Below are 12,917 nucleotides of genomic sequence, written 5' to 3'. Positions count from 1 at the left end.
ATGAAGGTAATTTTGACTTTCTCCAAAATTAATAATGTTTCGTGGAAAATGGTTATATACATACACACACTAGTACACTTGCATACTCAAAATTCAAAACCTTTACACTCAAAAAATGTTACCGTAGTTTTCTCACACTAGACTCTTTAATAAAGCATTTTCCCTTCTCTAGGATCTGAGACATTATTTTCCTCAGCACACAGGAATAATGAAAAGAACAAGTGCATTCAAAGCTTTAGAAAAGGAAATGCCTGATTAAGATATTTGCTGAATCACTGTCTCACTGAAGAGAGAGGACATTTGTCACAACAGGTGCATTTGCCAAAGCAGTGTGAGAACAGGTGACCGAGGTGAGCATAATGAGCTAGCCGAGGGAATCAAGTACAACACATTTGTAGCAGCTGCTTGGGCTTCAGGGAGCCTTAGGGAATTTACTTGAGATACTGAGCCAATTTATCTACTGGCATCATTGCCAGGGATGTGTTAGGAACTTGAGAAGCCAGCCTTGGGTACATCAGGAACATAAATATCATAGGAGTCACTGTGGAGAATATGAGATCCCAACATCTTAAAGAAGAAGACAAAACCTGAGATAGGTTTACAGTGGCGTTTTCTCCTTCAACAAACTTTTTGACTATCTACTGAAGCCAGTATAGATTAACGTACTGATGTGCAAAAGAAAGAAAGAAAAAATCCTAACCTTCAGGAGCTTACTATCTAGGGAACAAGATACATGCAGATATGATATGCTCATGAGACTGAAAAGAGAGAAGTATCAAAATGAATGTGAAAAAAATTAGTGCTAAGGTTTTAAATTAGATTGGTCATAGTGAGCTATAATAGATGAACCGGGCTTAATAGAAGAGGTTGTACTTGTCCGGACTTTTGAAAGTTGAGGATATTTGGGCCAGGATGGACAGAGATCTTGTATGAACGGGTGACTTCCTTCTCCTTTAGCTATCAGTCATTTTCCTCCTGAACTTGGAAGCAGTATTAATCATTCTCAGTATAGTGTTGCAGGAAGACCCTGTGTTTCATCACAGATACAATTAGAGGTGAAAAGTGTTTACCACCCCTGATCTGTACAGATAAATTAAGGAAAGGGCATTCTAGGCAGAGGGTGCCTAGGGTTGGCTTAGAATTTGTGTCCTGGGAACAATAGAAGGTGAGGATATACACTGAGTGATAGGGCAGGGGAGGTTGAGTGGTTACAGTGTGGATCTTAGGGGATCCATTTAGGATATCAGTCTCACCTGGTTACTGAGAACCAGGTTTTTTTTTTAAAAAAAATACTTCAATTGAAGTAAGGTTGACATATAAAAAGCTGTACATATTTTTGTAGAGAACTTGATTTTGCAGATAGGTATATACCCATGACACTACATCTATGCTGTAAACATATCCATCACCTTCAAAAACTTCCTCTCATCCTCTTTATTTATTATTATTATTATTTCTTTTTTTGTACGTCATAAAAACGGTCTACCCTCTTAGCAAAATTTTAAGTATCAAATATATTATTGTTATCTATAGGCTCTATGCTGTACAATAAATCTCTTGGATTTACTCATCTTGTATAACTGAAACTTTGTGCCCTTTGACTAACATTTCTCGTTTCCTATCCTGCCTCTGGCAGCTGCTATCCTACTCTTTGCCTTTATGGGTTTGACTATTTTAGATTCCTCACATAAATGATGTCATGTAGTATGTGTCCTTCTGTGTGTAACTGATTTCATATAGCATAATATCCTCTGGGTTCATCCATATTGCTACAACCAATGGATTTTTGGAAGCAAGGTCATAGCAAGATAATGGAGTCAGTAATATTAGATTTTTATGTAAGATTGATAAGAAAGGGACCTTATGTGTGTTTCTGTCGCTTAGAGTTTGGCATCTAAAACACTTCTCCTAATTTTGGGATTTTTCAGCTTATATGGCAGAGCTCATTTCTCACTATTGAATGCCAAATACTCATTGTCCGAGGGTCGTCTGCAGCCGAAGAATGTGCATATATTCTATAAGGGTTCCCTGAGGAATTCAGGTCCACACTGGATTCAGTCTGACAGGGGTGACAGTCAGTAGTATTAGCAGCAGCAGCAGCAGCAGCAGCAGCAGCAGAAGGAGCTACTTCCTACTTCCAGAGAAAGCCAAGGTAACAATATGGCAGGTCAGTGCAGTTGGCAAAGCAAGGGGGTAGTAGTGTCTGTGCCTAATAGAGGCAAGAATATTGGTAATTCTTGCAACATTATGGTGTACCTTTTGGCTATTTAACCCCAACCACCGTTTGGGGCTCTCCCAGTGATATTTTCATTGACCCTTTTAACAAATGCCACTTTTGTGTAAGTTGACCAGATTGGTTTCAGTTGAATGCAGAACTGATCCAGGGGCATTCCAGTGAGAAGAATATTAAAATGATTTAGCCATGTGTAGGTGAGCTCGTGAGCAAATGTAATGGGACAATTTTCAAGAATGAATGGAAAGTTTTGGTGCCTGATCGTCTATAAGAATAGAGTGGGGAGGTTTTTAAGTTCTGGGATGAGCTAGTGGAAACATACTGGAGAACACTAGTGGGGAGGTGATCAGTGGGATGTGTTGAGCACACTGAGTTATTCCAAGTTTGTAGATGCTTTTCTCTACGATTAGATCATCTGTGCTTGCTAATTGGCTCTCACTGAAGGTAAGCTCTTAACTCTGTCACAGAGTGGCAGATAGGGGTGTTATCATCCTCGACTTAAAAAAGATGAACGGGTGGCGCTCAGGTCCTTGAGAGGACGTTCCTGGAGTGTAAAACTGGCAGGAAGCTTTTTAAAAGGTTTACATCTCCAAGGGGCAGAGAAAAAAGTTTAAATGATAAATTTTCTAAAGTAAACGCTCTAGTAAAAAGGAGAGAAAGGGGCGTAGAGTCAGGAAGAAGCCTGTCAGGTCTAGTCGAGCTGCAGGTCAGCCCTAAATTCCTAATCAATTTCCTGATCAATTCCAGGAGAAAGAAGGAGAAACACAGAAAAACTGAAGTTATTTTTATTTTCCATTAGATTGAAGGAATGGAGTCAGAGTCAGAAATAATGTCATTACACGAAACCTAAAACTTGACTTTTTGCACACCTGGTCTGGCTACTGAGATTCATTAACACACACATTAAAGCTTAATTATGCTTTTCCCATGTACTCACTCCTTAGTGAGCTTTCTAAAGATTTAACTATTTCCAGCCCTCCCAAACTACAATTAGAGTTACAACGAATACCTAAGTTTTACCAATTCTTTTTGATTCAAATCCATCTACATGTAGTAAATCCAATAGGATATTTGCATTCTTTTCATTATGTGTAGGAAAATCAGTAAATTAGAGCAGTAAGCAGCTGTAAATTCAATAATCACTTTTAAGAAAGAGAATAATTTAACAATTATGGGCATATATAAGAGAAAACACAAAATCTACACTTAAAAATTATGTGAATAAATGATGAAATTTAAATTGATCTCAATATGTTGTATGAGATGCTTAATGTTGGAATGTACACTTGTATTTACATACAAATGAAATATATATTTAAGTATATTAAAATATAAGTACCAAAATGTTTTCCAGAAATCAGAAATGCAGATGAGTGAAATTATATCAATAAATTCCAATAAAATTGCTCCTGAGTTATATTTATTTATATACTATTTACTATTTCCAAAGTGATTTCCTGATTAATCCATCATGTTAGTAAATCCATAATGTTAGTAAATCCATAAATTGATATTTTACTCTCTTGCTTTCATCAGAAATTTACATAATTTAAATTATGAGGTTAAAGTTCCAATAAGTATTCTTCTAAGTACCAAAAGGAAAAACAAAAGTCAAAATTAAGCGAACTAAATGTTTGCTAATGTACTGAAAGTTGATTTCCACTGGACACAATTTTCTTCCCTCTTATTTTTTTTACATGTTAACCCTTTAATCTTAGTGTTTCTTCCCATTAGAGAAGACCATCAGTCTCTTAGAGCAACATGCTTCAATTAACCTAAATATATCCAAAGCAGGAGAATTAAATTGTTCATGGAATACAGTCACTGATTTTAGTTTTCAGTATGTACATTTCTATTTTTATATTTGATTTAAATTTGGCCTATTGTCCTTGTCTTTTTCCATCCCCTCTTACTCTCCTATTCAATTCTTGGTAGAGAAAAAAAAAAGCCTTTTTCTTTTCTTTTCTCTTTTCTTTTCTTTTCTTTTCTTTTCTTTTCTTTTCTTTTCTTTTCTTTTCTTTTGTTTTTTCCTATAGTAGACCTCTGCTTAAAAGGCAGGGAAAAGGTTATACTATCTTTTCATGCCGAATGTCCTTGGTTAGTGCATTGGCTTAATAAAGAGCGTTTATCTTCATGTGTAGCTTTTTTTACACGATAAGTTGTTATTAAACTTATGTATAAGTTGAATTTTTAAGCTTAAACCATGTTTTAAATATGTGTAGGAATGGCTGTATATAAATTGCCATCTAGTCTGTAAGTAATGTTTCCATTTGGTTTTGGTCTCTTCTGTCTTGGCCAAGGAGCAAAGCTATACCTTCACTCTTTCATTCCTTTATCCTCTGTTACCGTGTTTGCAGCAGCCTGTTTGAAGAAAAATATTAAAAAAAAAAACTGGTTGTGCATAAATGATTCCCCTATTTAAAAGGTTTATTTATGCCTTTGTTTCTGCTTATCGTGGGTATCTAAGAGAGAACTAAAAATGATTGGATTATCCCATTGAGAATTCACTTATTGTCTTAGAAATAGAGTATGAATTTTGTAGAATAAATGGGAAGATATAGGAAGGAAATTAATATTATATGAGGTCTTCATCTAATAATAGTCAACCTTCTGCAGGAAAATGTTACTATAATTCACATTACAGGTGAAGAAATAGGTTTAGAGAAATCTGGGATTTGGCTAAGATAGTGCAGTGTGAGGTCTGATTTCTAAATCCGTTGATGTTTCCTTACAACAAGCTGCTTCCAATAATGATAACAGCTCACATTTTTTAAGCACTTACCTTGTGCCAGAAATTCTTCTAAGTGTTTTAAAAGTGTCATTGCTCTCCAGCCATGCCTGTGGTTGAATAATTTGGGTTTATGAATAATTGTAAGGAGGAAGAGCCCACATCGTGGGGAACAATGAGGCATCTCAGTGGGAAACTATTAAAAAGATTTACAGGGTTTGGGCTGACTGTCCTGATATTGGTGGTTTTCAAGAAGATTTAAGGAAGCAGAGCTTGGCTCCAGATTGGATGTAGTCAGGAAGTAGTGTAATGCCATGATGGGTTATGCAAATCTTATCTAGATGGAGGGAATGCTGGAATGAGGCCAGGGCTAGAATTGTTAAAGGAGTCACTCATTTGGCAGGATAGGGGGCTGTTTGGGTCATTTTTGTCATTTGGACAATGTTCAGGTTTTCATCTATATTTAGGCATGATTATATTTAGGCATGATTAGTGTTCTTGTTTTGGTCTTGAACCATCATGGTCATATAGTCATATGTGGCCTTTTATGATGTTGATGTTCTATAGAATCGTTTATGTTCAACAGGAAAAAACCAAGGCCTAGTTGGCAGTACAGAGCAGTTCTCAGATGTCAGAGGCCACTTTTCTCATTCTTAGCCCCTCTTTAGGCCAAGAGCAGATGAAATCAGGCCACAGGACATTCATCCATGCCATCCAGATTCCCACCATTGTTAAGATGTTATTGATCAGGGGTTTCTTTGGAGAATGTAGTCTTTCGTTGGACTGGAGTCAGTCTCGCTTCCTTCTTTTGTTGCAGGGTGAATTTTGAGGGGGCAGTGGCTGCTCAGGTGCATTTAAGACCCCGAACAGGATCCATCAGCTGGATGTAAAACAAGCAAAATGTATTGCAGAAGCAAAATGATTAGTCCTTGAAACAAATTTTAAAGTCAGGAGTCTAGATGATAAAACTCAGGCGGTATACCTGCTGGTTCTGAAAAGAGTTACTGTAGCTTTATTTATTATATTAAGATATTGAGGGGGGAAAACCCATTAATATATATAAGTAGGTGTTAAATAAATTATAGTACATTAATAAAATGCAACACCTTTCATCCAGTTGAAAATGGTATTATAGATAAATATCCATTAGCATTGATAGATGTTTATGATGTGTGTTTAAGTGAAAATGTCAAGTTATTAAGCAGAATATTGCCATTACTATCTATGCATAGAAAAATGTGTGGAAATAAGTTTATGAGAGTGTTAATAATAGCTATCTCCAAGAGATATGTTTGTGAGGGATTTTGTTTATTTTGTTTATTGGTTAAGTTTGTCTTTTGACATTTTTCTATAGTCCAACTGTATTGATTTTGTAATGAGTAAAAAAAGATAAATATTTCTTTGCATGGTAGAATCATGCTTGATTTCTAATTCTATTTTTGTGCATTTTGTGATTTTTAAGATACCTTAAAATAAACTATTATCAATATCATTAACTACAAATAAGAATACAAAAATAAGTTAACATTTTTTAAAAGTCCCAATTTATGTAAGAATTTGAAATTATAATAATAAGTTTAGGAATGCCTTCCAATTCAAATGCAAAGTGGTCTATATAGCGCAGTGAGTTTATTTTATTTTAGCTTTTATTAAGTTTTAGTATCTGGCTGGGTCTGATTCTGATTACTGTTCATTTTCAACTGATTTGGGGAGGGGAAAAGGCTATTCTGTTTTTTTAATTACTAGTTAAAAATATAATATTTTGAATTATAATTAAAATCACAATTAATATTTGTTGCTGCTACAATTGGGTGATTCTGTTATCTGAAAATAATACGAAAAATTTCTCCTCCTTTTTTTATATATAAAGCTCTTTCTTAGTAATTGCTTTCTAAATGTTAATAATTTTGAATAATGAAAGTGATAGAATCGTTGACCTATTCATGACCTCCATTGAAAATTTAGCTTGCCACGGTTTAATAAATACCAGCAGAAGACAGGAGACTCCTGGGTAGGTGACAAAGACAATGTATCACTTACAATAGTAGCAGCCAGATAACACTTTGGTGTCACTTCTCTAAGCCCCCGGTTTCCACAGGGCAAAGAGATGAGGCCCAAGTGATGCCTGTGCGCGCAGTGGAGTGTTTTACAGAACCTTGAGTTTAGGAAGCCTGATCTGAGAGAGGGGCCTTCCATATGACACCATGTAAGTACAACTGCTCCAGTGGGAGAACTTATTTCTATCATATTGGATAGTAAATAAATCTCTTCCAGTAGATTGTGTCTATCTTCGAAAGCTGCTTGCTGGACAAACATATTCGAAAAGGTTGTTCAGAGCAAGTTAGATATCGCAGAACAATTGCACCCTTGCCCACTGATTATAAAGATCACTTTGCATGGTTTCAGCATGCATGATCTTTTTTATGGTCTCGCACTACCACAAAAAGTGAGGACTATGTTCACACACACACACACACACACACACACACACATTACACAAAGAATACATCTGAAAATTTAAATCAAGTTTTAAAATATGGCTGAAGATCTCTCTGTATTTTTTATTTTAGGTGACATTAGTGTTTACTGGCAGTTTTTTATATTGTACTTCCCCATTCTTGAGCTCATAATTTGCTTCATCTCATATTTACATGCTGTGCAATCTTCAAGTCGAAATTTCATCAATGACATTTAGCTTTTTCTTGTTTTCCCTATTCTTAAAAAAAAAATTAACATTTATTTATTTTTGAGAGAGAAAGAGAGAGCATGAGCAGGGGAGGGGCAGAGAGAGAGAGAGAGAGAGGGAGACAGAGAATCTGAAACGGGCTTCAGGCTCTGAGCTGTCAGTACAGAGCCTGACGCAGGGGTCAAACTAAGGAACGGCAAGATCATGACCTAGGCCAAAGTCGACTGAGCCACCTAGGCCCCCTTTGTATTGCCTATTCCTAAATGACGTAGAGTAAGTTTGTATTTCTTTCTTTCATGTAATAAACTTGGCGACGTATATAGTTTTGTGATGTCAACTTACCCTATAACTGCCAGTAGAATTACACTTTCCACTGTGAAAGTCTGGGACAAGCTTGGCTTTAACATCTTTTATAGAATATGACATCATGGAATTCTGTGCTTTTCAAGGGAATGCACTATTACCATTGAAGACACATGATGGTGTCCCAGGCATTATGTAAGCCTAAAGCACAAACATAGCACTGCTCATCTTTCCTAAATGTTAATATTACATACAAATTTTTTTTGAAAAAGGAAGCACTCTGTTCTTAATATTAAAACACTCACACATATATTAAATTCATATGTGTGCCAAATTCATATTAAATTCATATGTGTGCCAAATAATCTATCCTACATTCTTTAAATTCACTGGAGATATTACTCCCTTTCCACTGTCGTTAACGATATTCTGTTAAGTATACTTAAGAATTACTTCGAGAAATTCTGTATTCCAGTTACCAGATTTGTTTCTTTTAGTTTCCACGTCTTCATTACAATTTTTGGAATTGCATTTCTCAGAGTTTATAATATCACTGTCAGTCTTCTTGTACTACCAACCTGGTTAAGCTAAGGAAAAGTCTGGGCAAAAGGGTTGAGAGGATTAGTAAACCAAGCAAGGCAGAGCTACATCGGAATTGAGGATTTTTCATATTGCAATGGCTAATTGAAGGTATTGGTGATTTTGGAGGTATACAAAATTTTCCTAACTCTACATATATATCCATGCGTGCACATCTCTTCATTCACATACATTTTCAAACCCAACTGGGATAAGATCTAATACTTATTAGGTGCTTACTCTGTATCTGGCATTCTTCTGAGAATACATTTATTCATTTATTTACTCCAGCATATGTACAAATTTGTCCTCTATTTATCTTAAATATATTTTTAGCATTTCATCTATCATGAAATACTCCTTTATATTATTATTTTAGTCGCATAGTATTCCATGTATTGGAATATTTTCTTTTTTTAACGTTTATTTATTTTTGAGACAGAGACAGAGCATGAACGGGGGAGGGTCAGAGAGAGGGAGACACAGAATCCGAAACAGGCTCCAGGCTCTGAGCTGTCAGCACAGAGCCCGACGTGGGGCTCGAACTCACGGGCCCCGGGATCATGACCTGAGCCGAAGTCGGCCGCTTAACCGACTGAGCCACCCAGGCACCCCTGTATTGGAATATTTTTAACAGTTTCTCTGTCCTTGCATTTTTAGGTTCTTTCCAGCTTTTAATTATTATAAATATCATTCAGTATTTATAATATTAGCATCATATATAAATATTGCTGCTCACCTCTGCCTTTTTCCTTAATGAAAATTATTAGAAGTGAATTACTGAGTCAATATATGTGATTATTTTTAATGCTAATGATGTGCTTTTTCTTCAAGGAAATAGTACCAATTTACAGCTGAAAATATTTTATTGGACTTATTTTTTTCTAGACCCTTAGTAACAGTATTCTAGCCCTTTACACATCTTTGCTTATTTCAAAATATAATATACTCGAGATACTGGGTTAAGTTCTCATAAGAGGCAACCAGCTCTTCTTAAGCCCAGAAGAGTAAGTCTGATATATCACATAGGCACACAACTCCGGATATGGCTGAAGGGAGTGGGGCTGTGAGGCAAGCTCAACACAAGTTGTATTAATCAGATTTTCTATTAGTAAGTGAAACTGAGACATGAAAACTGGGTGACTTACCTGGAAAATCTAAGCCAGATATCATTACAGACCAGGAATTAATGTTACCATTTTATGAAAGTCATAATTAGCCATGTGCAGTAAGGTGAGTGGAGAAGTGGATCTTCAGAAAACAATGAAGTACATATACTTAGAGAAAGAGCAAAAGAGAATGTGAGGTTCCAGCAGGATAAAGAAAGACAAAGGGAGTGACAGATTGATGTTTTGCTACTTACCCGGATCCTGGATATTCTTCCTAATAATGGGTTCCCTGAAATTATTCTGTATCCTTTATTTTTTATTTTTTGCTTGCCACAAGTGTACCTACCATCGATCACTATACCACACTATTATAATATCATTGACTATATTCCCTATGTTGTACCTTTTTATTCCTATGACTTATTCATTCCATAGCTGGAGGCCTGTATCTCCTACTTCCCATCACCCATTTTGACCACCCCCCACCCCAATCCCCCCTGACAACAACCAGTTTGTTCTCTGTATTTACAGGTTTGGTTCTGCTTTTGTTTATCCATTTGTTTTGTTTTTAGATCCCATATATGATTGAAATCATATGGTATTTTTCTTTCTCAGTCTGAATTATTTCACATAGCATAATACTCTCTAGGTCTATCCATGTTGTCTCAAATGGCACAATCTCATCCTTTTTTATGGCTGCATAATATTCTGGTGTGTGTGTGTGTGTGTGTGTGTGTGTGTGTGTGTGTATCACATCTTCCTTATCTATTTGTCTATCAGTGGACACTTAGGTTGCTTCCATATCTTGGCTATTGTAAATTATTCAATAAATATGCAAAAAATAATTATGTACCTAACTATGCATATATCTTTTCAAATTAGTGTTTCTGTTTTCTTTCAGCAAATATCCAGTCATAGAATTGATGGATCATATGGTATGTGTATTTTTACCTTTTTTAGGGAACCTCTGTACTATTTTCCACAGTACCTGTACTGATTTAAATTCCCACCAACAGTGTGTGAGGGGTCCTTTTACTCCACATTCTCGCAAACTCTTATTTCCTCTCTTTTTGATTTTAGCCATTCTAGCAAGTGTGAGGTGATATCTCATCATGGCTTTGATTTGCATTTTCCTGATGATTAATAATGTTGGGCATCTTTGCATGTGTCTGTTGGCCATTTATACATCTTTAGAAAAATGTCTATTGAGGTTCTTTGTCCATTTTTAAAATCAGATTGTTTGTTTTTTGGTGTTGAGTTGTAAGTTCTTGATATATTTTGGATATTAACCCCTTGTCAGATATATCATTTGCAAATATCTTCTCCCATGCAGTAGGTTGCCTTTTGTTTTGTTGACAGTTTCCCTTGTGCAAAAGTTTTTTTGTTTTGTTTTGTTTTGTTTTTTTATTGTGATGTAGTCCCAATAGTTTCCTTTTGCTTTTATTTTCCTTACCCAGGAGACATATTTTAAAAATGTTTCAATGGCTGATATCAAGGAAGTTACTGCCTGTATTCTCTTCTAGGATTTTTATGGTTTCAGGTCTCACATTTGGGTCTTTAACCCATTTTGAATTTAGCTTTCTATATGGTACAAGAAAGTGGACCAGTTTCATTCTTTTGAACATAGCAGTTCAGTTTTCCCAGGACCATTTTTTGAAGAGACTGTCTTATCCTCATTGTATATTCTTGCCTCCATTATCATAGATTAATTGACCCTATAAGTGTGGGTTTATTTCTGGGCTCTCTTTTCTGTTTCTCTGATTTATGTACCATACTCTATTGATTACAACAGCATTGTAATATATCTTGAAATCTGGCATTGTGATACCTCCATCTTTCTTTCTCTTTCTCAAAATTGCTTTGGCTGTCTGGAGTCTTTCATTGTTCAGTTGTAGTCTTTGTTCTAGCTCTGAAAAATACTATTGGTCTTTTTATAGAGATTGCATTAAATCTGTAGATTGCTTTGGGTAGTATGGACATTTTAACAATATTAATTCTTCCAATCCACGAACATGGAATTTCTTTCCATTTGTGCCATCTTCACTTTCTTTCACCAGTGTTTTCTAGTTTGCATAGTGTAGGTCTTTCATCTCTTTGAGTAAGCTTATTCCAAGGTATTTTATTCTTTCTGGTACAATAGTAAATGGAATCGTTTTCTTAATTTCTCTTTCTGCTACTTTGTTATTAGTGTATAGAAATGCTACTATTGTATTAATTTTATATACTACAATTTAACTGAATTCATTTATTCTAATAGTTTTTGGTGGGGTCTTCAAGGTTTTCTATGTACACTATCATGTCATCTGAAAATAGTGGTAGTTCATTGTTTTCCTTACCAATATGGATGCCTTTTCTTTATTATTCTTGCCTGATTCCTATGGCAGGGACATCCAGTACTATGTTGAATACAAGTGACAGGAATGGACATTCTTTCTTTTTTTTTTTTTTTCAATATATGAAGTTTATTGTCAAATTGGTTTTCATACAACACCCAGTGCTCATCCCAAAAGGTGCCCTCCTCAATACCCATCACCCACCCTCCCCTCCCTCCCACCCCCCATCAACCCTCAGTTTGTTCTCAGTTTTTAACAGTCTCTTATGCTTTGGCTCTCTCCCACTCTAACCTCTTTTTTTTCCTTCCCCTCCCCCATGGGTTTCTGTTAAGTTTCTCAGGATCCACATAAGAGTGAAAACATATGGTATCTGTCTTTCTCTGTATGGCTTATTTCACTTAGCATAACACTCTCCAGTTCTATCCACATTGCTACAAAGGGCCATATTTCATTCCTTCTCATTGCAACGTAGTACTCCATTGTGTATATAAACCACAATTTCTTTATCCATTCATCCGTTGATGGACATTTAGGCTCTTTCCATAATTTGGCTACTGTTGAGAGTGCTGCTATAAACATTGGGGTACAAGTGCCCCTATGTATCAGTACTCCTGTATCCCTTGGGTAAATTCCTAGCAGTGCCATTGCTGGGTCATAGGGTAGGTCTATTTTGAATTTTTTGAGGAACTTCCACACTGTTTTCCAGAGTAGCTGCACCAATTTGCATTCCCGCCAACAGTGCAAGAGGGTTCCCGTTTCTCCACATCCTCTCCAGCATCTATAGTCTCCTGATTTGTTCATTTTGGCCACTCTGACCGGCGTGAGGTGAGTGTGGTTTTGATTTGTATTTCCCTGATGAGGAGCGATGTTGAGCATCTTTTCATGTGCCTGTTGGCCATCCGGATGTCTTCTTTAGAGAAGTGTCTATTCAAGTTTTCTGCCCATT

The sequence above is a fragment of the Panthera onca genome, chromosome A1 (genome assembly GCF_046562875.1).
Source record: "Panthera onca isolate mPanOnc1 chromosome A1, mPanOnc1 haplotype 2, whole genome shotgun sequence".
Taxonomy (NCBI): Eukaryota; Metazoa; Chordata; class Mammalia; order Carnivora; family Felidae; genus Panthera; species Panthera onca.
This window is presented reverse-complemented; position numbering follows the sequence as displayed.